Here is a 6165-nt window from a genome sequence, read left to right as displayed (position 1 = left end):
GTTCGCCATCATTGTCCTAGGGGCAACCCCCGCTGGTGGCCAAACTTGAGGCTACTCAGTTACAAAAAAGTGAATAGAAGAAACACAACTGGCCACAAACGGAACAACCGAAAGTTGTCCTTCAATAAACACAAAAAAAAAAGGATTTTACATTGAGTGCAAAACATTTTTCTTCTAATCACTGAAGAACATGGTGGAGATCTTTAGACCTTAGGTCTAGGAGTGTCTACCAAGGGGTGGGAAAAGATAACAATGAACGCTCCGGCCCTAAGGCAAAGGTAACTACACTGCCACCTACAGGACTTTGTGACCAAAACGAGAATCCGAGGATGGAAACAACACCAACCTTGGTGACAGGAAAAATGTAAAGGCTTTTCTGCCTCAGCCGCTCTCCGGTGTTTCTTGGGCTTACTGGTCTCACCGCGAGCCTGGGAAATGATCCGGTGGTTTGCGTGGCTGTCCATAGAGGTGAAGAGAGATCGTCTCTGATCAACTCTATGATCTAGGAGGCCAGAAGCATCATAATGACGTCATTTCCGGTTAAGGGCGGATGTAAACATTGGCCCGGATTCAAGTAGATTTGCGCATTTTTTACGGAGGCGCAGGGCAATGTTTTTGCCTTGCGCCCCCGCAAATTTACTGCGCTGCCCTTGATTCACGGAGCAGTAGCTCCGTAAATTGCGTGGGCGCGCCGGCAAAATGCCCGGCGAAAGCGCGCGCAATTTAAATGATCCCGTAGGGGGCGGGAATCATTTAAATTAGGCGCGTTCCCGCGCCGAGCGTAGAGCGCATGCTCCGTCGGGACACTTTCCCGATGTGCATTGCGGCAAATGACGTCGCAAGGACGTAATTTGCTTCAAAGTGAACGTGAATGGCATCCAGCGCCATTCACGATTCACTTACGCAAACTACGTAAATTTCAAATTTCGCGACGCGGGAACGACGGGTATACGTAACATTGGCTGCCCCTGCTAATAGCAGGGGCAGCCTTACGCGAAAACCGCCGTACGGAAATGACGTAAATTGCGTACGCAGGGCTCGCGCAACGTTGTGAATCAGCGTTGGTATGCAATTTGCATACTATACGCTGAGCACAACGGGAACGCCACCTATCGGCCATCGCAAGAATGCAGCCTAAGATATGCAGGCATAAGAGCCTTTTGCCGCGCATATCTTAGGCTGCAGTTGGCGTAACGAGGTTCCTGAATCAGGAGCATTCGTTACGCCGGGGCAAGTAAGCAATTGCGCTGTGTAACTTATGGTTACACAGGCGCAATTGCTTCTTGAATCCAGGCCCTTGTTTTTTATGATGCTTTCAAAGGTAGATGAGAGATCTGGGTTCTTATTAGGGATGAGCCGAACACCCCCCCCCCCCCGTTCGGTTTGCACCAGAACCTTCGAACGGACCGAACGTTGGCGCGAACATTTAGAACCCCATTGATGTCTATGGGACTCGAACGTTCGAATTCAAAAGTGCTCATTTTAAAGCCTAATATGCAAGTTATTGTCGTAAAACGGGGTTGAGAACCCGGGTCTTGCCCCAGGGAACATGTATCAATGGAAAAAATAGTTTTAAAAACGGTCATTTTTTTCTGGAGCAGTGATTTTAATGATGCTTAAAGTGAAAAAAAAAAATGAAAAATTCCTTTAAATATCGTACCTGCTGGGTGTCTATAGTATGCCTGTGAAGTGGCAAGTGTTTAGAACTGTCCCTGCACAAAATGAGATTACTATAAGAAAAAAGTCATTTAAGACGGCTTGCGGCTTTAATGTAATGTCTGGTCCCTGCAATATGGATGAAAATCAGTGAGAAAAATAGCACAGACACAGACAATACACACCACGTGACTACAAATACAATGTAACTCTTTCCTCACCAAGACAGCAGAGAGAAAAGGGTTTCTGAATCCCATTTTTCCAGCTATGGTACGTCATAGATGCTGGGATTGTGTAGTTGTAGGAAATACAAACTTATATTTTAAAGCAGCGGTCTCCGATCTGTGACCTGCGGACTGGATGTGGTCCTTTGCTTGCCTTTATCTGGCCCTTGGAGCACTATTCCTCCCACTGACACCAGTGATGGGACACTATTCCACCCACTGACACCAGTGATGGGGCACTATTCCTCCCACTGACACCAGTGATGGGACACTATTCCTCCCACTGACACCAGTGATGGGACGCTATTCCTCCCACTGACACCAGTGATGGGACACTATTCCTCCCACTGACACCAGTGATGGGACACTATTCCTCCCACTGACACCAGTGATGGGACACTATTCCTCCCACTGACACCAGTGATGGGGCACTATTCCTCCCACTGACACCAGTGATGGGGCACTATTCCTCCCACTGACACCAGTGAAGGGACACTATTCCTCCCACTGACACCAGTGAAGGGACACTATTCCTCCCACTGACACCAGTGATGGGGCACTATTCCTCCCACTGACACCAGTGAAGGGACACTATTCCTCCCACTGACACCAGTGAAGGGACACTATTCCTCCCACTGACACCAGTGATGGGACACTATTCCTCCCACTGACACCAGTGATGGGACACTATTCCTCCCACTGACACCAGTGATGGGACACTATTCCTCCCACTGACACCAGTGATGGGACACTATTTCTCCCACTGACACCAGTGATGGGACACTATTTCTCCCACTGACACCAGTGATGGGACACTATTTCTCCCACTGACACCAGTGATGGGGCACTATTCCTCCCACTGACACCAGTGATGGGGCACTATTCCTCCCACTGACACCAGTGATGGGACACTATTCCTCCCACTGACACCAGTGATGGGACGCTATTCCTCCCACTGACACCAGTGATGAGACGCTATTCCTCCCACTGACACCAGTGATGGGACACTATTCCTCCCACTGACACTAGTGACGGGACTCTATTCCTCCCACTGACACCAGTAATGGGACGCTATTCCTCCCACTGACACCAGTGATGGGACACTATTCCTCCCACTGACACTAGTGATGGGACACTATTCCTCCCACTGACACCAATGATGGGGCACCATTCCTCCCACTGACACCAGTGATGGGACACTATTCCTCCCACTGACACCAATGATGGGACACTATTCCTCCCACTGATACCAATGATGGGACACTATTCCTCCCACTGACACCAGTGATGGGACACTATTCCTCCCACTGACACCAGTGATGGGGCACTATTCCTCCCACTGACACCAGTGATGGGACACTATTCCTCCCACTGACACCAGTGATGGGACGCTATTCCTCCCACTGACACCAGTGATGAGACGCTATTCATCCCACTGACACCAGTGATGGGACACTATTCCTCCCACTGACACCAGTGATGGGACACTATTCCTCCCACTGACACCAGTGACGGGACTCTATTCCTCCCACTGACACCAGTAATGGGACGCTATTCCTCCCACTGACACCAGTGATGGGACACTATTCCTCCCACTGACACCAGTGATGGGACACTATTCCTCCCACTGACACCAATGATGGGGCACCATTCCTCCCACTGACACCAGTGATGGGACACTATTCCTCCCACTGACACCAATGATGGGACACTATTCCTCCCACTGACACCAGTGATGGGGCACTATTCCTCCCACTGACACCAGTGAAGGGACACTATTCCTCCCACTGACACCAGTGATGGGACACTATTCCTCCCACTGACACCAGTGATGGGACACTATTCCTCCCACTGACACCAGTGATGGGGCACTATTCCTCCCACTGACTCCAGTGATGGGGCACTATTCCTCCCACTGACACCAGTGATGGGACACTATTCCTCCCACTGACACCAGTGATGGGACACTATTCCTCCCACTGACACCAGTGATGGGGCACTATTCCTCCCACTGACACCAGTGATGGGGCACTATTCCTCCCACTGACACCAGTGATGGGACACTATTCCTCCCACTGACACCAGTGATGAGACGCTATTCCTCCCACTGACACCAGTGATGGGACACTATTCCTCCCACTGACACCAGTGACGGGACTCTATTCCTCCCACTGACACCAGTAATGGGACGCTATTCCTCCCACTGACACCAGTGATGGGACACTATTCCTCCCACTGACACTAGTGATGGGACACTATTCCTCCCACTGACACCAATGATGGGGCACCATTCCTCCCACTGACACCAGTGATGGGACACTATTCCTCCCACTGACACCAATGATGGGACACTATTCCTCCCACTGATACCAATGATGGGACACTATTCCTCCCACTGATACCAATGATGGGACACTATTCCTCCCACTGACACCAGTGATGGGACACTATTCCTCCCACTGACACCAGTGATGGGGCACTATTCCTCCCACTGACACCAGTGATGGGACACTATTCCTCCCACTGACACCAGTGATGGGACACTATTCATCCCACTGACACCAGTGATGGGACACTATTCCTCCCACTGACACCAGTGATGGGACACTATTCCTCCCACTGACACCAGTGACGGGACTCTATTCCTCCCACTGACACCAGTAATGGGACGCTATTCCTCCCACTGACACCAGTGATGGGACACTATTCCTCCCACTGACACCAATGATGGGGCACCATTCCTCCCACTGACACCAGTGATGGGACACTATTCCTCCCACTGACACCAATGATGGGACACTATTCCTCCCACTGACACCAGTGATGGGGCACTATTCCTCCTCCTACTGACCACAAGCTATATGTACCGGACTACCAACCCTAAGGCAATGATTATTCTCTTTGATGGTGGGCCCCGGACATTTTCTTTTCTTTTACAGTATTAGTTCTCCTAATATGTACAATGCATAAAGTGCCGCGCTGAGCGTTAGATAGAAGTCTTAACAGCAGCTTCTCGCACCTAATAATAATAATGTGCAAAATGATTATATAAATGCATCATAACAACATACAACTTCCACTATATTTATAAAAGTGTGACATAAAAAATTATCAAAGTGGAGAAAGAAAGAAAAAACATAAAACTGTGCAACAAAGAAGTCCAATAGCTGGATTCAGGTAGATTGCCGCAACTTTAAGGCGGCGTAGTGTATCGTATTTACGCTACGCCGCCTTAAGTCAGAGAGGCAAGTACTGTATTCACAAAGTACATGCCTCCTAACTTACGGCGGCGTATCGTAAATGTGGCCGGCGTAAGCGCGCCTAATTCAAATTAGGCTGAGGGGGGGCGTGTTTTATGTTAATGGGGGGGTGACCTGACGTGATTGACATTTTTTACGAACGGTGCATGCGCCGTCCGTGTACATATCCCAGTTTTCATTGCACCAAAGTACGCTGCAAGGACCTATTGGTTTTGACGTGAACGTAAATGACGTCCAGCCCTATTCACGGACGACTTACGCAAACAACGTAAAATTTTCAAATTTCGACGCGGGAACGACGGCCATACTTAACATTGACTAGTCCAGCTATTTGATGGAATAACTTTACGCCTGAAAACACCTTACGTAAACGGCGTATCTTTACTGCGACGGGCAAGCGCACGTTCGTGAATCGGTGTATCTCGCTGATTTACGCATTCTAGGCGTAAATCGGCGTTCACGCCCCTAGCGGCCGGCGGAACTAGACAGCTAAGATACGACGGCGCAGGCCGTCGTATCTTAGCTAGGTTTAATTGTATCTCAGTTTGAGCATACACTTAAACTTACGACGGGCTTAGATTCCGAGTTACGATGGCGTATCTGCTGATACGCCGGCGTAACTCTTTGTAAATCTGGCTATTGGACTTCTTTGTTGCACAGTTTTATGTTTTTTCTTTCTTTCTCCACTTTGATCATTTTTTATGTGTCACTTTTATGACTATAGTGGAAGTTGTATGTTGTTACGATGCATTTATATGATCATTTTGCACATTATTATTAGGTGCGAGAAGCTGCTGTTAAGACTTCTATCTAACGCTCAGCGCGGCACTTTATACATTGTACATATTAGGAGAACTAATACTGTAAAAACAAAAACAAAAAAAGTTGTGATCGCACAATACATTTACAAACCCCAAAAAAATTAAGTATAGTGGAACCCTAGCACTTTAAGAAAACCTGTGTGGGAGGAACCATTGAGCACCCTCAGGGGCCAGGAGATCGACACTCACAGAAAGAGTGGGGAT

Source organism: Rana temporaria, chromosome 1 (genome assembly GCF_905171775.1).
Source record: "Rana temporaria chromosome 1, aRanTem1.1, whole genome shotgun sequence".
NCBI lineage: Eukaryota > Metazoa > Chordata > Amphibia > Anura > Ranidae > Rana > Rana temporaria.
The sequence above is the reverse complement of the archived record's forward strand: the minus strand, read 5'-3'. Positions refer to the sequence as shown.